This window comes from Oxyura jamaicensis, chromosome 12 (genome assembly GCF_011077185.1).
Source record: "Oxyura jamaicensis isolate SHBP4307 breed ruddy duck chromosome 12, BPBGC_Ojam_1.0, whole genome shotgun sequence".
NCBI lineage: Eukaryota > Metazoa > Chordata > Aves > Anseriformes > Anatidae > Oxyura > Oxyura jamaicensis.
In genome coordinates this window covers 7,753,005-7,775,885 of record NC_048904.1, presented here as the reverse complement: position 1 = coordinate 7,775,885, position 22,881 = coordinate 7,753,005, and the positions used below count along the sequence as shown (strand labels likewise).

At 43.5% G+C, this 22,881-nt stretch overlaps 2 long non-coding RNA genes across 3 annotated transcripts; one reads left to right on the top strand and one right to left on the bottom strand.

Annotated features, from left to right (window-relative positions):
* Window positions 1–5: 5 nt before the first annotated feature.
* On the bottom strand, window positions 6–2,125 carry LOC118173070. Its single transcript, XR_004753989.1, has 3 exons — window positions 2,005–2,125; window positions 1,176–1,198; window positions 6–339 (listed from the first exon to the last, which is right to left on the bottom strand). It is a non-coding gene; the product is annotated as an uncharacterized LOC118173070 (long non-coding RNA).
* LOC118173069 lies at window positions 1,206–22,404 on the top strand. 2 transcript variants are annotated; one of them, XR_004753988.1, is made up of 5 exons: window positions 1,206–1,282; window positions 13,369–13,547; window positions 15,855–15,987; window positions 16,753–16,800; window positions 16,979–22,404. It is a non-coding gene; the product is annotated as an uncharacterized LOC118173069 (long non-coding RNA). The 2 variants fall into 2 exon arrangements; XR_004753987.1 differs by lacking the exon at window positions 16,753–16,800.
* Window positions 22,405–22,881: the final 477 nt, after the last annotated feature.

The following is a 22,881-nucleotide window of genomic DNA, read 5'->3' as shown; positions in this document are numbered from 1 at the left end:
TCACAGGCAGGATAACATCCTTTATTTCTTGAAGATTTTGTGGTCTTCAGTTTTTTCTGCCATTTCTACTTCTGCTTTACAGCTCTTGCTGCCTTTTTGGCTACCCCTTCCTCTGCGTGTGAGAGAAGGTCTTGGGATGGGACTATATTGGCTAGGCAGAGGGAGGATGCCAGCCTGGGGGGGAGAAGAGAGAATATACAAGGAAAGAGGAGAATTAAAGGGCTGGCAATCACTCTGGCCCCTTGGTGCTGTGAGTGTGACCCACATCTAGCAGTCCTGCAAAGGAGGCCAGGCCCTTGATGTGAAGTTCACAGGGCTCCCTGCTGCAACTTAGATATTCTGTAAAAAAAAATGAACAAAATCCTATACCCAGAGACCGAATATGAGCAGTAGAGCATATCTGAATCTTCTGAACCAGTCCATGCACTTAAAGATTTAGTCAACCTGATTATGATCAAGACACAATAAAAAAGCCAATGGCTCCTCAGAGAAATTAATGCAGCTGGAACCAAATGCACATGGGAAAGTCTTGCATGGGAAGCTCAGCAGATCCTCAGCAGGCGGAGATTTGCTTATTGGAGTGGTACTCAGCAGAGTGACTCCTGCTGAAATCAAAGTGGGGATCTAGCTGTTGTGGCCCATGGAGCTCAAAGTACTCGACAGCTTGTGTGTGTATCAAGAGTCCCATCAAAGATACCTGGCAGACTGAAAGTCCAGAAGCACCTGGGGTTGATCAGGAAACGAATGGCGATATCGCCCAAATGTACGTGGGAGCAATAAGCTGTCAGCAACAAATGATATTTTTAATAATTACAAGTGGTGGCAGACTTTCTTTCTTTTTTTTTCTTTTTTTTTTTTAACTTAAAAATGGCATCTGAAGCTTCTGAAATGTAGAGTGGCATCTGTTGTTGGTGGAAATGTGTTTAAAAATATGGTGTTTTCTTTGCAATGAGCAGAGTAATGGGTCTTAATGTAGCAGCGCTGAGTCTTTATGTTCCTTGCTTATGGAGCATTGAAGAGAAGAGTAATTTATCAAGATTATTATGTTAAGAGAACAGCAGCAGCACTTTGAAGGGAGGGCTTACTCACATAAATAGCCATGTAAAGAAATATCAATTCTAATGGATTTCCTGTGTGTGCCATATGGATGCAAGGGTATTCATGAAGTGACTCACCTGATCATCGTTATCCTGAGTGCCTGCAGAGGAAGAACAAGTTATAGGAGAAATGTAACTTGGTTTAAAGAGAAAAAAAAAAGGAAAGAAAAACATCTGAGGCTAAGGTAGGTAGCTTAAATGCTTTTTATCTTAAAAGCATAGGTGCATCTTATTCCTGGTGGGCTCTGCTTTCTATATTTTCCTGAAATCTCTTCCTAATTAACATAATAACTGCCAGTTCTCCCACTCTGTAAATTGCAGAAATCACCTACCCTGTGACTTCTGTCTATAATATAGTGATGTTCCTGGCAATTCCAGCTTCTTGTTACTAAAACTACTTTAAAAACCTTATGTATAAAATATATATAAAAACTTATCTATAGCCTGCAGCCTTTGTAAGCTAACTCCTCATTTTCTCCTGTGCTAGTGTCTTCCTGTCTGTGGGGACCCGAAAGGGCAGGCTGATGATGTCTGCAGTTGTATCACATTGTCACTAATCTGTCCCCCAACGACAGGTCCTTTGCTTGGAGTCTGGAATCACAAAAGCATGGAACAATGAAAGCTCTTTTTGCTTTCAGTGAGTTCGTTTTCACTGTGCTTCGGGTTATAGCTGCAGGCTGCTGTACTTTTCCTCATCGCTCATAGACCTGGGACCCTTTTTCTTGTAAACTAACAGCCAATTTGGAAAAAATCCTGAGTGCAGATAAGCTTCTGTACAGTACCAGTTGCCTGTTCAGGCTGTGTTGTATCAGTCTTGTTAAACTCCTCTGTATGCTCTTGTTCTGACACAGCATTTGCTTAGTCTTTGACCTATTGATTTAATCTGAAAATACCTATAGGCTCCTACCTGTGTAAAGCGATGAAGAAATTGATGCAAAAAGACTTGTTTCTGAAGGCAGGAGAAGAAGTGCTGTTTAGGTTGAATCCAAAACACAAAGTCCAACTTGAGTGAAACTGCAAATTGAAAAGCTAGGCAGTCCATCTGGAGGAGGCTGCCTGATGCATTCATTTCCCATTTCAACAGCTTTTTCCACCTGCTAATGATGCATTTGACTGTTAGAGGCTGCCCTGCTGATTGCACTGCTCCCAGGAGAGGGCAGTTCAGCTCTTTTTGATTGCAAGCTGCACTGAGCTGCTGGCATAGTAATTGTCAGCAAGTTTTGGGGTAATTATGACCAAGCCAGTAAGGGAGGCACGGGTCTGCATCCAGATGGCTGTTCAGAAGTGAGGGGCAGACAGAACGGGGCTGTTAGCTTGGAGAGAAGGGCATACATGCCCAACTGGAGCACAGCATTCATAGTTTTGGGCAGGTTGTTAATCTTGTGATCTTCCCTGCTGTAGCTGAACTGCATGACTTCTGTCTTCACCCTCTTAAAGAAAAAACTTGATCACAGGCCCTGTATTTTGTAGTTCTTTGCGCTGTCCTCCCTGGCAGGACCAAGGAAGCCACTGATCACTCTGAAGCTGCTCGAGGAAGAACTTCTGGGTGAGCAATGGGCTCGCGCTCTCTGGGAGAAGGAGGAGGCTGTTGGTGGAGGCAGCTGTTGCAGTGGCTGTGGTTATTGTTGCTGCAGCAGAGATCACAGGGAAGAGATACCACCTGTGATTTTTTTTTCCCCTGTTCAAAATACATACAAAAAAGTGAAAGCTGCGGCCTTGGTAACCTCAGGGCCCAATCTTTCAATAGACCATCCGGCTTCTTTTTTTAGTTGAGCTGTAAGTGCAATTAGAAAATGCTGAGTATTAAAACAGGCCAGAACAGACAAACGTTGGCCAAGATCCTGCTGTAGAGCTTGAAAACTGTTTGTGCTCATTTTCCACTCGGTATTTCATTGAATGCACGCGGGTGTCTTCTTTAGACTGAACCTGTGATTTAACATGTGGTTCTCAGGAAAAGTTATTTTGTCATAGAGAAAACAGGCTGCTTCACTCCGTGACCTGTCGCCAGAGTGATGATAGGGTTTTATGAAATGTAGCATGTGCTTCAACTCGTGTTTGGCTACAAAAATTTCTCTGACCGCTGCGGTAAGGGCAGCGCCATCCGCTGCATGTGGCCATGGTCATCTGCTGCTGCTAGAGTTGGTGAATGGTGTGCCACTTTAGAAGAAAACATAAATAAGCATGAAGCAAAACATTAAGGTGGAAAAGTTGTATTAAACTCTAGATATTATTACTGTTATTAAAGCATTTCTCTCTTTCTCCTTCTTCTCTGTGCTCTCAGGAAGTCTGACTTACTGCTACATGAACCTTTTTTATTGCTGGAAGAAAAATTCAGATTTGTCTGAAATTTAACAAATGCTACTTTTCATTAAGATGAAAGACAAAGCAGAAATGAATTTGGATCAAATCCGCAACAATCTGGAAAAAAAAAGTATTTAGCACAGTATCTTTAACATCAGAGGAGCAAAGGAAATGAAGAGCTGGATGTATACAGGGCTGTGCGGGAGTGCAGGTACCCTTATTCCTCAAACGCCATGCATCGGGGTGACGGTCTTTGCCAAAGATGTGACAAAATTCCTACCTAAAAGGACCTTAGCAAACGATGTTCGAGCCACCATGGTGGAGGCTGCAGGGTTGTTCAGTCTTTTATGAGTACAGTTCCAGTTGGCCTGAAGAACTTAAATATTTATGAGAGCAGAACTGATACCATGGTGTCACGGCTTTAAGCAGATGCTCTAATCAGACCAGGGGGACTTCCTTTCCAGTGCCAACTCAGCAGCTATGAGGTCTCTCTGACATACTAGATGAACTCCAGCCAGAGAGGCTGAGCCTTTTGTGCCACCGTGGAAGATAGACCCTGATGCTTTGTTTCTTACATCCCTGGCTGTTTTCCTCCTTCCCTGGAATGGCCTTTCTTGACATTAGGAGGAGTCATCTCCCTCTGGCTGGGCTAGGGAGATATTTTGGGGCAGAGGTGAGTCATTGCATTCCTTTTTTCTTCTGCCTCTCCTACTCCTAGGTAATCCGATAACACCATGTCAGCAGGGCTGAACATTCAGCTTTTCCGTGTATAGCCTTCAAATGCTGGCAGTAGGTGATAATGAACTAATTTTCTAACTGATTTTCGGTAATGATATTTGCATCTCTCAGACCTTACTTTTTTTCCAAAGATTCATTTGATGGCAGATAATAGAACAAGTCGTGGATAACCTTAGATAGCTGAGGCCTTTTAGAAACTGATGGGAAGTAAGCTGGCTTTCCTTATGTTGGCGAGTGAGAGTAGAGGACCACACGTGTTCATCTGACGTGCCTGATGTAAGGAGCAATAATCTGGGTGGCACATGGAGAATTAGCAAAGTTCAAGGCATCTGAGCACTACAGGGATTCCTGCTTTCCATGTGACGTTTGGAAAAGCAGTGATACACTGTTTAAGGTAATGAGCTCAGATACTCTTTCAGCAAGCTCTTATCTAGGGCAATGTAGTAAAGTATATTTCAGGCAGTTTTGAAACTTGCTTATGCTGTTGTTCACAGGCTGCATGAGCAAGTGGGACGTGTGGGTTGCAGGAGGCCATTGCAGGAGCTCCTACTTGTTCAAACCAGCCGTGGATTACAAGGGGAAAGTGAGGAATCTATGCAAACATTTCCATCTAACGTATTTCACCCAGCCACCTGAGGACCTGAGTTTTTCTCAAATCCCAAAGATTGTGGTTTGCAGCCCCAATGTAAACCCCATTACAGTAACGCTCACGGAGATTATGATGGAGCACGTGTGCTGTCTCTCATCGCAACGATCGCGTTAGAGCTGACAGTATAACCTGGCAGCCTGGTGCAGTGTTGGTATGTAGGTATCAAGTGACACATGAAGTTGGCAGTAAACTTTATTAAGAGATTTAAATTGTTCTAGTCTCATCCAGGTAAAACCTCAGAAATTTATGGTGATAATTTTGCTCTTAATAAAGAACACTAAAACATTCTTTGCTTTCAAATGTTGAAACATCTTCAGCAACTAAAACTTCCGACTCTTCCCCAAGGCCACGTAACTCTTTGTTACTTTACACTTGACTTAAATGACTCCAGTTAATATATCTTTATCCTCTAACCTTTGTCAGAAAGGTCAAAATCATTTGCTAGCAAATGATAAACTCATTTCCTACCCAAGGACTCTCAGGAGTGTAATGATTTCTTCTACTTACGAATATATTTCTGACCAGCATGGGCAAACCTTGTAAAAGATTTTACTTTCTACCACCTGCTGTGGCCCGTGTACTAATCCACTTCTACAGGGACTGCTCATGAGCTGAAGAGAGTAACTTCTGCTACTATTTAAAAATAAATAAATAAATTCAATTCTTAGATGCATTTCCATCTCCTGCTTAGATGTTCTGTGGGCCCTGTCAAAATACAGCATGTGAAAGGCCAAGATAAGCAGTTTCCAGTCCTGCACCAGTGACAGGTTTTCCATGCATAAAACCCACTGTTTTCACGTCTCTTATCCTGCAGTTCTGGGTTAGAAACCTCCTTTCTGTTGGGGAGAGGACTCCCTGCCTACCACATCAACTGGGCTTTCACTCTGTGCTGTGGGAAGTCTAATCAGCACCAAACCCAACGTCATTTTGAGATCATTTGTGAGTGAACAAAACACGTGTTTTGTGAGTTGGACTTGCAATCACAAAATTATCTGGCTTCATTTATGAAAAATTAGGAAGGAGCAATCAGAGAGCAGAGCAGCACTGCTGGAGCGCTTTGAGGCAGCGCCGGTGTGAGCAACAGGCAGAGGACGTGAGAGGAGGGGATGTGGCCGTGGTGCAGCGCTGTGGGCACTGCGAGCTGTGCTCCTTCCAGCCCCTTCTCATCTGACAACAGAGCCCCTCTGTGAGTTCTCAAGTCGCGGTTAAGATCGTGTGTGCATGGCTTATCTTTGGGTGTTAGGACTGCTGTTTCCCAGCATAGGTTTTCAGTGTGAGGAGGGTGTTCAGACCTTGCTGACAACCTGAACCTTGAAATGCTGCGATGGGTGGTTTATCTTGGAAATCCCTCTAGATTTGTGAAAATCTTGCTGTGCCCTCAGGGGTGGGAAGTGTGTGATGCTGGCTGTGAACTCATTGCGCTTTTGCCTATGCTGGACACATTTATTCCATTTTGTTTGTTTTTCAGCTTTTGTTGCAGCAACTTTCTGAAGTCAGGCACAATCTCTACACAAAGCAAGGAAGCGAACATATTTAATTTGTTTTCCTTTTGATGTTATGCCCCTTTGGCATGGCTTTCTTCTACGACTGCAGTGATAACTAAGTAATTAATCTCCAGTGCAAATCAATAAGTGAGTCGTTTCGTATCCGTTTCCTTTCATTTTGTTTTTCTTTGCTGGGCCACTTTTCTCCGGGCAATCTAATCCCTCCGTCCGGTTGGAGGCTCAGCCCTGCCTTTGGCTAATTTAGTCACTCTCCCAGCAGCTTTTTCCTGCAACCTCCGTCCTGTTTGAGAAGGGCTGGAGCAGTCAGCTGTTGTTCGCGGGCACTTAGATCTAGCTGTGTGTATAAAGAGTTACATGATTGACCATTGCCTTTTATTTCCCAAATTGCACATTCCTCACTGGCTTGGCAAATGGTGATTGTCCCCTGATAGCCGTGTTGTGTAATCAGCATTGTGTCCTTGTGGGATCTCTGTTCCTTTGCTGCATGTGTTGGATGAATCAGGGAACAAATCCTGGCTGGGCGGTGAGTGGATGTTGTCTCTGCCAGATCGCTGCCTCCACTTTCAGAGCCCGGGGCTCTTGCAGCTAACGGGAAACATTTAGGAAGAGGTTCTGGATTCATGGTTAGTGATCACCCCATTGCAGTAGAATCCTGCTTTGTTACTTAGTTTTAATGGCATTTCACTGTTGTTTTTTATTTTTTTTCCTTCTCTCTCCTTTTACTAAATATGTTGTTTTCATTGAAAACTTGAAAACTTTCTATTTGGGGATACTGCCAAAGGCAGAGGCAGAACACCCCCGAGATGTCAGAGAGGAGTGTCTCTGCCTTCATGCCTGCAGTGGCACAACAGAAGGGAAGTATTACCTGCTCTCCTACCTAAAATACACAGCTTACTCATAGAGGAGAATAATGACATGAAACACAGAACTAAGTTTCCTGAAAAGCACTAGGTTGACACAGTGAGCTAGGCAAGTTTGGAAACAGTATTTCAAGTGGATTTTCCAAGATGTTCTGCTTTTGCTTAACGTTTTCTTGGAAGTTTAAAATACTCTTGTCGGTCTTGTCTTAATGGAATCCAGTTGTGGCACCAGCACTAAACAGGATCTTATTTGCATTTTCTCGTGTTCATTTTCTCCTGTGCATCATTCAAACAATCCTTTGAGCTGCTCAGCAGAGCTGCTGCTTCTCCCTTTTTGTGGACAGCACTACCACTGCTGGGCAGTTTGGTCTGATTCCCCCAAAAGGATGGGGAATCCTTCTTCCGATTTAAATTAACAGCTGTTTTAATGAAGTAACTGAGCTGTAATTAAAGCTGCCACTTATTAGTCCCATGTCATTTCGGTTGCCCCTGACATGAAGCAGAGGTGTGCATTTCATCACTGTGACCTTCCAGCTGGTGAAACTGTCCAGTTCGGAGAACATCTCTACATGACAATCACATCAGCACTGAGCAGTAATTGTTTATTATCTCTACAAAAAGCCTTCCTTAAAGTTTCCAGAGACAAAACTTTCAAACCTAAAACACACCTAACAATGCTTCAAGGCTTCCAGTAGACTCAGCGCAGCCGTGCTGTTCTTCTGTGGTTTGGCGTGTGCTGGACTGAATTTAGAGGAGTAAAACCTTTGTAGTAAGACATGGGCATTCTTTAGCAGTTTGTTTGCAACGAGAGAGAAAAAATAAAGCAAGGAAAACAAGTGATACTCCAGCAGAGCAGAGGGCATAGAGTTGGTGTGTTACTGCACGCAATCCAAACGTTCAGTGTATGTGGTTTTCTCTAGGAAAGACTGCTGATGGATGCACTCTTAGTTTGCTATTTTTAACTCATGGATGTATGTCAAATGGGTGAGAAAACAATAAGAAAGCTGTGCTGAACTAAAGAGCATAACCAAGAGGGAATAAACAACTTCAGCCGTTTGAAGTTACCTGATGCTGTGACTAGCAAAAATCTGAAGGCATTAATCACTTACTCACTTAATCACATTAATGACTTAAATCTTACTCTTCCTCGTAAGAGCTGCTTCAGCAGACCCAGCCTGTGGGTAATTTGTGGGGACCTTTTTGGGGGAAGGGTTATTAGAAACCCCCCTAGCTTCCTTTATGGACACCTGGGCAAAAACACTGCTTTAATCACTTCTAGAGCAATCTCTGTGGGAAAAGGAAGGTGACGCTGAATGAGGCAAACAGGTGTATCTGAAAGGGAGTTCTGCGTGCACAGAACGTCTGGCGCTGCCCGCCAGCAGGAGCTCAGGGTGTGCCTAGCATTGCTCCGTGTCCTGCCGTACCACCCCTACTGCCCCATGTGGCGTGGGAGTGCCACCATTTGTCTGTCCCAGTTTGGAACTTGCAAAGAAAGGCTTTATTTAGCTTCAGCGTAGCAATTTCCTCTTAGCTTGGGAACGATTTGCAGCCAGGCTGTTGGAATAGCAGCACGGCCGGTTGGCATCGATGCTCTAGGTGATGGTTGTGGCACGTGAAGCTCAGCACTGCTCTTCCAGGCCCTCTTCCCTTTTGGAGCTAACAGGAGGCTGAATGCCAAAGTGTGGGGCAGGAGGACTGCACTTGTGAGCCGGGCCACTGAAATCAGCGTTCCTCCGCAGCAGGAACCTGCTGAAGCCTGTGCCCAGCACCCAGTGCCCCTGGGCTTTGAGCATTGTCAATGAACATTTTATTCCGTGTTACGCTTTCAAGCTCTCTGATGCAATTGTGAGTTTTAGTAATAGATTTAAAACACCCTCAGGGCTTCTAGAAAAAATCCAGGTGTGAAATTTGAGCTAAAATGTTGACAATGGGCGCTGCTGTTCTCCATGAGAATACTTAGCATCCCGTGTGGAGGTTTTGCATCTCACTGTTCCCTGTTTGGGACCAATTATTGCTGGGCAGGGGAGAAAGATTGTGCAAGATTTCAATGTAATTGCCATTTTTAGGATGCTTTTGTAGTGATCTTTTGTAGCTAGTAGTCTGCTAAACTGTTTACCTCCTGGAGACCATGTAGATAAAAGGCCAAAGGCAGTTTTAGGTCTAGCAAAAGCAAATTCTTCTTTTCAAGATCCTCCTCCTCTTCACATTGTCACCCCATTTGTCACCTATTTCTCACCCATTTTTATGGAGAGCATAGTTATCGGAGCAGGTGAGATCAAATTCAACCTTAACATCTCTTCTGTGATATGAAAACTTCTTTCCTCTTCAGGGAGTTTTCCTTCTCCGACCTCAGCTTGAAGAGCTCTCATAAGGATAATGCTATCTCATAAAACTAAAATCCATGCAGTCAAATAGTGTTGTTTTTTGTTTGTTTGTTTGTTTGTTTTGGTTTTTGGTTAATAATTCACTATTTTGCTTGACATTCTGTCTGGGTTTTGATGGAGGGAGGGGTCTGCTCCAAGGAAATCAGGCTATACTTTTAATAGCTTAGCACTAAGAAATAACTTTGAATTATTAAAAACCACTAAAAAACCTTGAAATATTAAAAATATAATTTAATATTGTCTGTAGCATGACTTGGAGGCATCAGAGCTTTTAAAAAAGTTTGTTTGGTTTTGTGGTCAGAAACTCAGAAGTACTCAGCGTGTATACATGGAGCTCTTTCAAAATCTGTTCACAATTACGAGTACAAGCCCTTTTGCAATTTGAGCTGAGGTCTTTGTTTTGGATTTAAAATGTAATTGTACTCGGGCTGAGAGGACCAGGATAGAAATCTCTTTTGCTGTTGAGCACATCCTGTGCCCGACTTGGTTGCCAGCAGCAGTGACAGGAACTCTTGTTCACCCTGTGTCTCTGTACAGGATGCACATCCTTGTGAGCAAAATTCAAGATTAGAAAAATGCCAAGTGCCGTGTAATTTGGGCTATTTTGGATCGAAGTACAGATCAGGTCCAGACTGCGAGGCCCTTCAGGACTCTGCTTGTCCTGCCCACTGCCTGGAAAGGAGTGCATCGCCTGGCTGCAGTGCTGATCTCACTTGTTTTTGCATAAGTAAAAGACAGAAATAGCAGGTCACTGCCATAGGAATTGAATTTTTGCTGTTCCCCTGGCTGGTGCCATTTGCTCTCTCTTGACAGCCTGTAGCAGGCATCAAGAGTACTGCGAGCGTCCCCCATCATTTGGAAACTGCAACCCAGGGGTTATGCAATGCTTGCACACTTGCTCGTGTATGCAAAATTCATGCAACCCAGTGTAGCTCTGTTCTTCTTGCCAAATCCAAAAGGCATGCACCAGGGAAGTAGGCCTGGTTTGTTTTTCTTCATACCAAGTACTTTCAAAGTGCTAAGTGATTCCAGAACCTTTAAAAAACAAAGCAGACGAACAAACCCCACAGAAGTCTCAGACACTTGTCCAAAGTTTCCAAGAAGCAGCATAAAATTGTGCCAGCAGACACGCAGAGATGTTGGAAAGCACTGGTTGGGGGGCAAGTCATTGTTTAATAAAGATGTTCTGTAACTTGACTCTCAGGAAGGTGCTCCAGATCTCATGGTACCCTTGGCCATTTTTTTAAGAATACATACCATTAGTTCCTCTTAACGCTGTCCAGCATAACCGTGTTGTCTTACCATGGTTCATTATTTTGAAAAGGGTGGGTTGGAGTTATCACTTGGATATGGTAAATACTTGTTCAGGAGTAGAGAACAATCAGAATTTACTTATATTGCATATTACGAGATGCTAAGTTCAATTTGCGTATTCTCTTGAGAAACACTTCTGAATGTTATAGAAAGTTTGGAAAATGGAGTATAAAGGAATTTACAACCCTAAACTGACTAGGTGTGTATGCCCAGAAAATGAGGCTCTTTGTGTCAAGATGGGTACCAGAATGGAAGCACCTGTTCCTTCTTTAAAATCTTTTTTAAAGAGAGAATGTGATCCTGGTGCTTCCCCAGTGCTGTGTGACCAAACTCAGCAGCCAGGCGTCTTCAGACGCACATACCCTTTGTCTTGTATGGAGTCAGGATAGCTTTAACCAGCCAGAGAACGAGTGGGCTGGGTTAACCAGAGTGTATCAAGAAAGACCATCTCAAAAGCTTTTGGACATAAAGCTCGAGGAAGTGATATCAGACACTAGGAGAAAATCCATCATCCAAAAATCTGGGTGTATGTTTTAGCATATCAGACTGACTTTACAGTAGAAAGAACACAGCCAACGCTGGCACAGTGTTGTTACATTATATGTGCCTTGTTTTCTGCGAGGAACTAAACCATCAAATCAAACAAATACACTGTGTGTAGTTTATGAATGCTGATTTTGCTTTAAGATGCAATTACACGCAGGTGACTTGCAGTGCCCCTGGTTCACCTCCTTGAAACCCAAGCAAAAATATATGCCTAAGGCTCGAAGGCTTGTTTAGCTCAGGAAGGAAAATGTATCCTTCCAACTAGGTTTGCTAGTGAATTTTAAGGATGCTGGGGGTGCAGGTGGGCACCTTACAGGGATGTTGACAGCAAGATGTTACTGAAGACTTTGGTTTTAAATATGTATATAAAAGACATACAATACAAATACACATAATATGCATATAGATAGGTCTAATGTATTTGTTTGCAATATAAATATAAAAGACAGCATGGTGTCAATCTCCAAGGGGGGGTGATTACCTTAAATGATGAAGAAATATCATAGATGATTTTTCAGCTAAAGAAAAAAAGTTTTCTTGAGGAATTTCAGCAAACCAAACCCATAGTAAGTGTACATTTGATGCTAAGGAAGGTGCATATTGAAGAGACTGAGTGACTGAATGTCAGCATGAAATGGAAAACAGTGGCTGACAGTGAGTGAGGGAGATTGGGCTGTCACATCAAGGGGGAAATCAATGCATGGAAGCAAAAATGAAGTAACACTTTATCCGCTAGTTGGATACCTTATAATGATGTTCAGCCTTTGGACACAATGCCTTAGGCAGACTGCTGATGTGTGAGGAGCCCCACGTACATCTGCCAAGTCATACATATTTTTAGGTGTTCATAAGGATTTCAGTGGGTGCAGAGAGAAAGAAGAGGTGGAAAAAAAAAAAAAAGATTACTGTAAAAAGTGCTAGTGCTGTGACACCATCATCTCTGGGAAGTGATGCCCGTTAGAGGGGAACAAGACCTGAAAGATCTGGAGGGCTGCTTGACAGGACAACTGTGGTGGCATCTGTACTCAGTCACTACTCTTTTAAAAATAATAAAAAAAAAAAGCTGGCAAACAATGAGTGACTTAAAACAAAATTTGAATTTTAGAGATTTTGTTCTTCTTTTTAGTTTGCTTCCCAAGGACCCAATTATCTGGAGCATGAAAACAGACGCTTGTATATTCACCGTGATCAGACAGTGTTTTGCAGGTGCTAAGCCCACTTCTCTTGGCATGATTTCTGCCTGCTGGAAACGAGAACGGTTTATGACCTCTCCAAAGGAGAGCTGTGCCAGCATTTTGCTTTTTTTCCTTTTAACTGTCACACACGCACCTGCATGAAAATTGGCTCGTGTCTTGTTAGCAGCACACAGAAGTGGTTCCTCTCTGTGCCCCAACACTGGTTCAGTCCAGTTATTCCTGTTAATTATACAGGAGGATGGAGGAGAGGAGAAGAGGCTGCTGGAAGGGCAGGATGGCCGGAGCAGCAGGCTCACTTACAAGTGGTTGAGCTTTATAAGAGAAGTTCCATGTTGGGCTCTAACGTAGATACGGGTCAGATGGCAGACAGAGGTCTGTATTTAGGTTTGAATCAATTTCTACACATAACGTCTTGTCCTTTCTGTTAATCTTGCAGATTTTGGAGGGAGATGCAAGCTCTGCAACTTGGTGGCATTGCTGTTTGCTGCTGTGGTAACGCCCTGCGCTTCCAGGTTGGGCACCAGCCTGTGCCCCATCTGTTGAGTGACACAGTTTCACTACTGGATAGATCCATGGCAAAATCTGTAATTCTTTTCAAATTCAAACTGGGCCCATGAAAAGTTCTAATAAAATACCTTTCTCTGCACCCCATGTGTGGGTTTCAAACTGGAGGTAAAGCAGCATGTGGGCTTACTTGCTGTCATCCTCACAAATGTCTAATTTATTCCTAAACTTTGAAAATTGATATTGTGTCTAAAGGCCACATATGTCTCTTCAGGTTTTCTATAGGCTAACAGGTTACTTGGGTCAGTGATGCCTGTAGGACAGTGATTGAGATGCTGCTCAAATATATTTGGAAGCTCTGATGAAATGATTTAAGCAATAGCATCACCCATCTGAGATCACTGGTTTTGCTGATTCCTTCTGCTTGAAAGTGGTATCACTACAGTTAGGAGGGTAAGTGCAAACCCACTTCCGAGGCTGATGTTTTCATTTTCATTCTGTTTTCTTTAGATGTCAGAAATAAATGCATTTGATCATTAAACTCTATAAAATTGAGCTATAGTTTATCGTTTGAGTCCATATTTCACTTCCAATTAGTTTCCTGGGGGTGCTTGTTTTTATTGACCTCTTATTTGCATTAAAAGCTCATGGAGTAATTTGTGTTTCTAAGAACCTCTGCTCATACGGCTTTGGCTGTGATCTTGCCAGCGCTAATGCACTAACCAGGAGCAGTGCCTCGATCAGGAGCTTCCAAGTGAAACAGAGAAACTGCCGATGGAATAATGACGTTACTTAGCAGATAATACTCATTTGCTTCAGTGCTGACTGAAGTGGAAGTTGCGTTTGATACTAAAGATTACCATCCTGATGGCAGATAAAGTAAGGGAGGAATAAGAAGCATTGTTTCTTCTAATCTTTCCTTTTGAAGTATCTTCATGCGTAAAAATGATAATTTTGGAAAAATGCATGTTTGAAAGCCAGAATGTACTAGCGTAGTGCTTTTCAAACCTAAGGACTTTGTATGTTTTTACAAATATTGATGAAATGTCTCTGACACAAGAGAATGCAGTAGTTTAAAAAAAAAAAGTCTGGGGTTGCACTGCAAAATCAGACACAGGACAACTGGAAAAGGTTTAGCATTCAGTTTAGTTCCAGAACTACTTGGATTATTGACTATTGGAGTATAAACTCTCAACCAGGTGCCTACTCTATCTAGTATATCCTATGCTGGGACAGATAGTTTATTTCCAGAACTATCAGTCTGTTAATTACGAACTCTCAAGACTGTTGACTATCAGACTGCTAACCCCCCTTGTGCTGCTGCTCTCTGCCTGTCCCCAGTGGACCTGCATGGGGCCGCCAGTGGCTTTTGCTCAGCTCTGCCTGCAGGGCAGGGGCAGCCGGGGCTCTCCTCTGCAGCCCAGCTCGGGCAAGCAGTGTCTCCCCGGCAGCCGATGCAGCCAGGCACTGTTTCTTCCCACTTTTACTGGCCTCTCCGTGGGGGAAGAGAGCAGAAGCCTCTCCTTGGCAGGTTCCCATCACCCATCTTCAGCATTTAAATGCACTGGGGAGATGTTTTCCCTTTGTCCTCGTTGCCTGCCTTCTGCGGTCAACTTTGGCTCTTAGGGGCTGAATCCACCTCTTGAAGCTCTTCTGCCTTTTCATTGACCGGCAGGAGCATAGGGACACAGAGGTCTTGCACGAGGAGAAAGATGAGGCTGATGATTAGCTGACATTCAGAGAACTTGTCCTTCATTTGTGGGGGGCAGCTGGAGCTCATGTTTGATCCTACAAGAAGTCAGCTCCTCTCTCAGACCAAGCTGCTGAGGAAGATGACATTTGCCCAGAGGAGCTGTGGCTGCCCCATCCCTGTCAGAGCCCAAGGCCAGGTTGGGCAGGGCTGTGGGCAGCCCAGGCTTGTGGAGTGGCATCCCTGCCCTGGGCAGGGGTTTGGATGGTCTTTAACGTCCCTTCCAACCCGAACCGTCCCACAGTTCTGTGATTTCTCTTGCTTTTCCCTGGCAGCTCCCAGGCACTGTGCTGCCCCTTGCATGCGGACAGGGAGGGAGGACAAAGAGCCCGAAACAAAGGGTGATGTCACCTTGTACTCTGGTAGCAGAGCGCTTTGCTCAGGAGCTGTGCAAGAGGCTGTCCTCAGAATGCCACCCTCAGGATGGAAATGGGGGTTCAACTGAGCTGGGTATGCTCCTGGATGTATTGACAGACATAGCTAGTTCAGGTTTCCATGTGAAACCTACCTGCTTTCTCTAATTTCAGGACTCTGTAGCTCCTAATATGTTCTATATGCAGCTCCATGAAGCAAATTACTTTTGTCATGTTTAGAAATTTTAGTTCATTTTCAGAGAAAACACTTCAAGAATCTGTGAATCAAAAATTCTGTGTATGTGTTCTGCAGGCTAAGATATCATCTTAATACTGCAAAGAGAAGTACTCAAAAGAAGTTCATTTTATGATACGTATTCATCCCAGAACCTGGTATTATGGGGTGGGACCATAGCTCCCCTAAGACCCCCATGTGAATTTTGCAGCCCAGATCTTGTCTGAAGATCTCAGCTGAGAGGGGAAACTTGAGAACCAGTGAAATTTAAGTTCCCCCTAATGAATGAAGTACTAGGTGGAAGGAAAGAGTATTTTCAGCTGTAGTGATTTCAATGTATCAAAGATCATTAAGTGCATTGGTTTTTTGTGGCTGTTTCCAGCATTAATTCTCTTCTTTGTTCCTTGACTCCCATGTTGAAGGACCAACAGTACCTTATCTCCAAGTGAAGAGTGACACAGTGATTTAATTCTTGAGCAGCACAGACTGCAAAAGGAGGCAAAGACCTGCAATGGCTGTCCATCTCCACCTGCTGAACAGGTGCATCAGGCAAAGGTGGGTAACCCTGTGACCTTTTCTGCTGTACGTTGTAGGCTGTGGGCTGTCTGGAGAGACTGAAATGACCCGTTGAATCCAAGGGGCTGGATCCTTCCTGTCTGTGCTGTGCACCAGGGCCGGGGCTGTCCCTCATCTACGGAACATCACGTCCATCAGTGGCCCCACCTTGCTTAACCCAGCATCAAAGCTGTCCCCAGGAGGATTTCTGACTGGCGGTAGGGTTGTAGGATGATGTCTCCAGTTTGGTGACAGTGTGGGCGTGTGCTGGTGGAGCTAAGCCTTGGTGGGAGTCGCTGGAAAACTTCCCCGTTTGAGCTGTCTGATAGTGTCAGAACAGCAGCCGATGCAGGCAGGAGCTGAAGAAGCCACTGGAGTTAGGGATCGGCTAACTGTCAGTTAGTTTGGTTCAGTTAGGCTTGTTCTGCAAACGGATTTGGTTGTTTTATTGACTGTTAGTGTGGTTGGGGAAAAGTGTCATGCCTAGCAGCTCTAAAAGAGGTGTAGAAAAAAATGCAGAACAGAAACTTTCTTTCCAAGAAAAGATCAAAAATACATTTTTCTTACAGCCTCCCCCTTTTTTTTAAATCTTGTTTTATTATTTTATGTGTCTTCATGGCCTTTTAATACCAGCAGAATGGGCTGTTACATGTCAAATCACGCCAGCATTTCCAATTGTTTCATATGGTATAATCCCAGTAGTATATTTCTTTTTTTATTTACTCTAAGTGCTGTAGGCAGATGAATGTTATGTTTTATTTTCAGGTCAGAACAACTCCTGTTAAGCATTACCAAGAAATATACTTAGATGTGGTGAGTAGAAATACTGTTACTGGTTTGCCATGGGATTGAGTCAAATAGGAAATATAAATAAGTAAATAGAAAACAGTGTTTCAAGTTACCTCAGTATTAATTGGGAGGAAATAATTTTTTACTTTCATTATTATTATAATTATTAATGTTTTTAATTTCAGTATCTTCTCCTTTACAGGGAATTTTGGAAAGGAACTTGTGATGTACACTTTGGACTGAAATCAAATCTTGAAATAGTGATGTGTCAGGCAAAGCAGAAACCTTACGCTCTGAGTGCAATTGTAAAACTTTCTGCTGCAGCTTCTAATCAGGTGAGAAAACTAAAATTGATGGAAATCCTGCCTGTGGAGTTTTAGCCTTGGGAAGTGAGATATGAACAACAACAACAACAAAAAAAAAAAACAACAAAAAAAGATGAATCAATGCCAAGAAAACACAAAATGATCCCAAGAACTGTTTCTAAAGAAAAACTGCATTAAAATATTAATGATGGAGTAAAACAAATGGCTCAAAAGGTGTAATACAATACTGCATGCAAGAAGGACTTAGCATAATTTTACAGACAAACAAACAAAAAAAAAAGAATCTGAATGTTGAAGTTTGGTAAGTTTAAGAGCATGAAGAAGCAGAAACACCAGGGCGATTAAGAATCCAGCCAGGTGGGACAGATCTTTTTCTGAGGCTAAGTTGCTGAGTTTCAGACAAATGGAAGTACTGTTGCCCCTCTGGTGGTGACCCTGATACAAGAAGTGGTGCTACCAGTTAATGCTGTTTTTCCCTGACTCTATGCTATTACCCAGTCTATGCAGTATTGAAAACACAGTGAGTGAAAGCACTTAACTGAGCAACACCTTCCTAGGAAGACTAGATGCAGCCCTTGGCCTTGGTTGTGTAGTCAGTGGTTGTCTAAACCCCACTGGTCTTGTTCCATGGCCACTTGTAGCTGTGCAGGAGAAAAGTTTGTGCCGCCTACTGTCCGCTGCATATGATTTTTTCTTTTGTGTCCCCTTCCCCATCATCCAGCTGGGGTTGTAAACCTATGTAGCAATCCACACAATCCATTACTCCATTGGTGTTAGGACATGCCCTTGGGCATTTCTGTGCTCAGTCCCTACTTGCCCACAATATTAGGAATTGTCCCAGGTTATGCAGCTCCAGTCCGACAGCGTTGTTATCTGTGGCTTGGGGTCTGCACCACGAAGTGTACAGCATTAGCATCTGCTCCGTGTTACTTTGTATGTGCTGTCCTTAGGTGGCAGTCTTAGTTGCAGTCTGTCTCAGCAGAAGCTTGATTTTCTGGTGTCTTTACAGGAAAAAGGGCATGAATCAGGTGGAAGTGTTTTGGAAAGTGATGCTCACAGAGCTGTATTCCAGTATAAATTACAATCAGCAATAATTATATGCTTAAGAAATTTATAAACATCATATCCCGCAACCTGCTATTCTCCTCTGCTCCAAAAAAAAGAAACAACACAAAATCTATTCCCCTGATCAAGAAGGTCTTTGTCTCTTTTGAATCTTCTGAAGAAGGTTAGAAGAGTCCCAGAGGCATTTGAAATTAACCACCATATCGAGATGAGCTGCATTTCCAACCACTCGTTTCAACTACTGTAGCAAAAACCACCACCACCAACAAAACATTAAAAAAACCTTCCCTGTCCTGGGACAGAAATGCTCTTCTGCAGTAAATTCAATCAATTGTCAACAGACAAATGACCTGATAAATCAAAGCAACCTGTGGAGGTTCCAGTGTGGAAATTGCAAGGAGATCTATCAGTGGCAAAAGTTGTTTTACTGTGAGATTCAATGTTGCCTCTGGCTGCTTGGGAGGAGTTGATGTGTGGACTCAAACCCTCGTTCTCCCCATGACTCGCATGTTTCTCTCTTAAATGTGGGGCTGGCCCAAAGACTCCTACACCATGGGATGATTTGCAATGAAAGAAGTGCACTGAACTCTGTTTCAAAGCAACTACAGGAAATTGGTCAATGCAGTCTGTATGCTAAGTGATTATTTGTGTAATTGAAGTGCAAATTAAGAAAATCATAAGTAAAGGTAAGTTCTTAAAGCATGAGGAGGATAATGCAAGAGGCAAAATGTGCATCTGCAAAAGCTATTCCACTCGTGTGTATAAATCAGGAGACTATGTGCTCAAGTAGAGAATTAGGCTGAGTTGCCTGCTGTTACACATTTAAATTAAGCAGGAGCCTAATAGCTTTTTAAAAATCCAGCCGTAAGTGTTTTTTCTCAGGGAAGAGATCATCTAATCAAAATAGTGCTTTAGAAGAAAGAACACTAATACTGAACATGAGCAAGGAGCTCTAACTGCTGATAAAAACTCCACTGCCAGGATAAGATTTGTTACAGTTGGTAAAAGGCTAAAGTGGCTCTTTGCAGCCAAGCTGCTGGTGGAGATGGGAGCAGGGGAAATGAAACGATGCCACAACACTAACAAAATGAATGGCATCTCTGTGCTTGGGGTGGGCGCTGATGGAAGGGCTGGTTTATGTTTACTCACTTTCTTTGCTTTATATTCTGCTGCTGCTGAGCTGTGCTGGGGTTTTTACAGCAGTAAGCTCCTGGATGTCAGCTCAGCAGTGTTCAGTCACAAGATTTCTTCCTGTGAATGTTTCATTTCCACGTGAGATACAGGATTCTACAGAATTCCTCTACTTGGATCTTTTGAACTGAGCTCTAAAACAGGCTGGAGAAATTTCATATAAAGTTTTGACCTAATTCCTTGTCGACATGAAAAGATGCAGTGGTGCTGAAATCAGCTGCTGCGAGGCGGTGTCAGGAAAGCAGCCTTTCCCCGACCCGAGGAGCCGAGGCCATGCTCAAAGCGCCACACTACGGCTCGGGACGCTCGGCTCCATCAGCTCCCTGCGGCTCCAGCAGTTTGTTTCTCTACCTGCAACAGATTATTTTGCCTCTTTATCAAAACGTCTCTATCTAAATAGAGAATGTCTGTGTGAGCTCAACACAATTGCATGTGTGCAAAGGATTTTTGGTACAAAGCAGCTGTGTCTTTCACCTACCATAGTTGTGCTTAGCGAATACCTGGGAACTGGAGTGAAATACAAGCACTTATCCTGCAGAGATCAGTTGCTGGGAGGGATTTGAAAAGCACGTTCAGTCTAATTGCATTGCTGCCTTTCAGAGCTTTACAGAATAGCTAAGCTCGCTTTGGGTATCAGGAGACGAGGTGAGGGGTTTTAGATCTGCTGTTAGAAGGCGACCTGAAGGTGCCTTCGCTGTCTCTGGGAAGGACTTCACCTGACTCTTGGGGCTTGGTGTTACTGTCTGCTGCAGCTGGAAATCCCTGGCAGGTGGAGAGGCAAAGGATAGAGGGGAGGCCTGCAGCAAAGGCCCCTTCTTCTTCTCCTGCACTCAGGAGAAGCAGGAAGCTAACAGGGCCAGCTTTCGTTCCTGTCCTGCTGCTCTGACTCTTCTGATGCCGACTGGGAGTGCTGGGCCATGCTGGAAAGCAGGGGGCTGCAATGGGCAGTGGGTGGGAGACAGGCCCAGGAGGCAAAACGTGTTAGTGAGGAAGGACGGAGCCTCCCAGCAGGGAGACAGTTGTGTCCAAACCTGGCAGGAGGTTCTGACTTGGTTCTAGCAGCACACTGCATATGTTTTAATTTTTTTTCACTTCTTGGTTTGTTTTTGTAAAATGCTCTAATCCACTGAAGTTAAAAACTTCCCATGTAAACGTCTACATCTGCTTTATTGGAGACGGGATTTGAACTGTCTGGGAGCTCACTGGGGATAGGCAAGAGAGGTTTAATCTGTTTGAATTATTACCGGGCAGCTCTTTCAGGAAGAACCTGAATGTGCTATTTGTTCTTATTCTTCAAGGACTTAAACAAACCTCATTTCTTTGGAATCTAAGTACCCGATGTGTGCTGTGTAGGGGGCAGGCAGGGACCAGTGGGTTGAGGTCCTTCAGAAAGAAGACACAGCTATTTAGGACGATCCAGTTTCCTCTTCGTTAAGAAACTATATCGTGTTTACAGCAACAGCTTTACCACTGCTCATCCTTCCCTGAGCCTACAGAACTACAAGAGATGTGTTTGTTTGGGATGGACAATGATGAAACAGAGTAAGGAATCGAAGACCTTTTCTAACAGTTTAAATTGTAATGAGAACTTTATTAGGGGGAAGACGTGCAAAGCCCCACTTACGGGAAGAAGATGACCAGCAGATCTTTATAGAGCTGAGAAACGTTTGGGTTTATATTTGAGTCCAAAGAAGTTTCTGATCGCTTCTGTTTGCAACATCTGCTCCAGCTTGTTGCTGTAGGAAACGCTGAAAGGTCAGCACAGCACTGGGCTGTGGGAGTGGTGGGGCTCGCGAGTCCTCAGACAAGGAGGTGCCTAAATTTGCATCATTAGGTTGCAACAAGAGGATGCTTTCCTGACATTACTAATCCTGAGCATCTTTTGGGGGTGTTCAGTATGTGAACTGTAGTGGCTTTTAATATTCGAAGTAGTATTTAGCATCTAAAGACGGAAGAATTCTATGGCTAGGCTCTGTGCTGGCAGAGGCAGCACCACCACGAGCTCCAGTCCTGTCTGCAGCCTTTGCCTCACTGAATGTCGCAGGGAAAACTTTTATTCCAGCTCCTGGCACAGTGCTGTGCATACCGGGAGCCTTGGGACAGGTAAAGGGAGCCCTCTGCACCCTGCTGCTGCAGCACGCACCTGCATGGGTGCTGCTGCTCCCTGTTCAGTCCTTCGGTGTTAACAGCTCATCCTTTGTATGATGAGTTCAAAGCCTGCTAATCTTGCATCAGTTGCAGTCTTGTCTAAATTCTGTTTTTCACAACCATTACACTAGAAATAAAAGGATTAATCAAACGCCAGATTACTAGAGCTTACCACCAGTCAAAGTTTGGTTAATCACTGCTCGCTTAACCAGAGCACGGAACTGCGCTCTGCACTTCTCCCCCGCTCTTGTCACTGGCATCCTGTGTAATGTGGAGCTCTGGTTTTGACAGATGCAGAAGAAATTGCATTGCTTTTTGTCTTTTAACAGGTGTGTTTCTGTTGGGGTTCTAGATATCCCGTAGAGATCCTCCCCAAGCTTGTATACCCAAAAGGCAAGATCTGAACGGCAAAGTGTATCTGTAGAAATTTGATTGCAGAGAGTTACGGAATTATTATTATTTGTAAGGTTTACTAAGTACTGCAGAGAAGTAGTAAATAAGTCAAAGCAGAAGGATAAGCTGCACTATTTAACAACCCATTTATTGTATTTGACTAATTAGAACATAAAGCCATTTCAGCAGTAAGCTGAAGTTGCTTCGTGTAGCATAAATGCATTTACTTCAGCAGAACATCATAAAAATCCTAGACCTTTAATGCCATTTCGAGGGTGTGAATTAAACAAAAACAGACACAGAACCTCTTTTAGATGAACCAGTTTCCAAACTCTTGAGCTTTCCATCTGCACTCTGTGAAATAGTCTTGCTGAAATAGCTGCTGAGGACAGGATTGCTGCAACACTTCCCTAGTATTAAGCAGAACTTGGAGGAAATCCTGTTACATCCTTTTGACAGCATCACCAGAGAAGAAAATAAACACAAGTCCCTTTGTTTTGTTTTGTTTTGTTTTCCTTTCACAACCTAAATGTGTCCCTTCAGCACCAAGAGCAATCCCTGCGCTTTTTCTTTCCCTGTCTCTTGAATGCCCCCTACTCAAAGACACAATTTGCAGGATATAAATGAATATATATGTATATATTTAAGATACTGTTTCCATCAAGGTAGCTATTGACACCCTTTATACCGGTTTCTGTCATCTTTGTCTGATTTGAAATTTACAGAATGGCTGTCCTTCCTGCAGCACTCTCATTGATTGGTTTTAGAAAGAGAAATGTTTCCTTCACACAGCTGGCACACAGCTCAGGTAGGTTCACAGGCTTAATTTTCTCTAACATTTTGAGTGAATTTATAGTGGGAGATATTCCCTTCCTTGTGTGGTCCCCTAAAACTGTTGATATTTAACTGCTGGGGACCAGAGCAGAGCATATGACCGTGTGGCTGCACCTCACGTGCATGGGTTTGTACTGCATTAAACGGA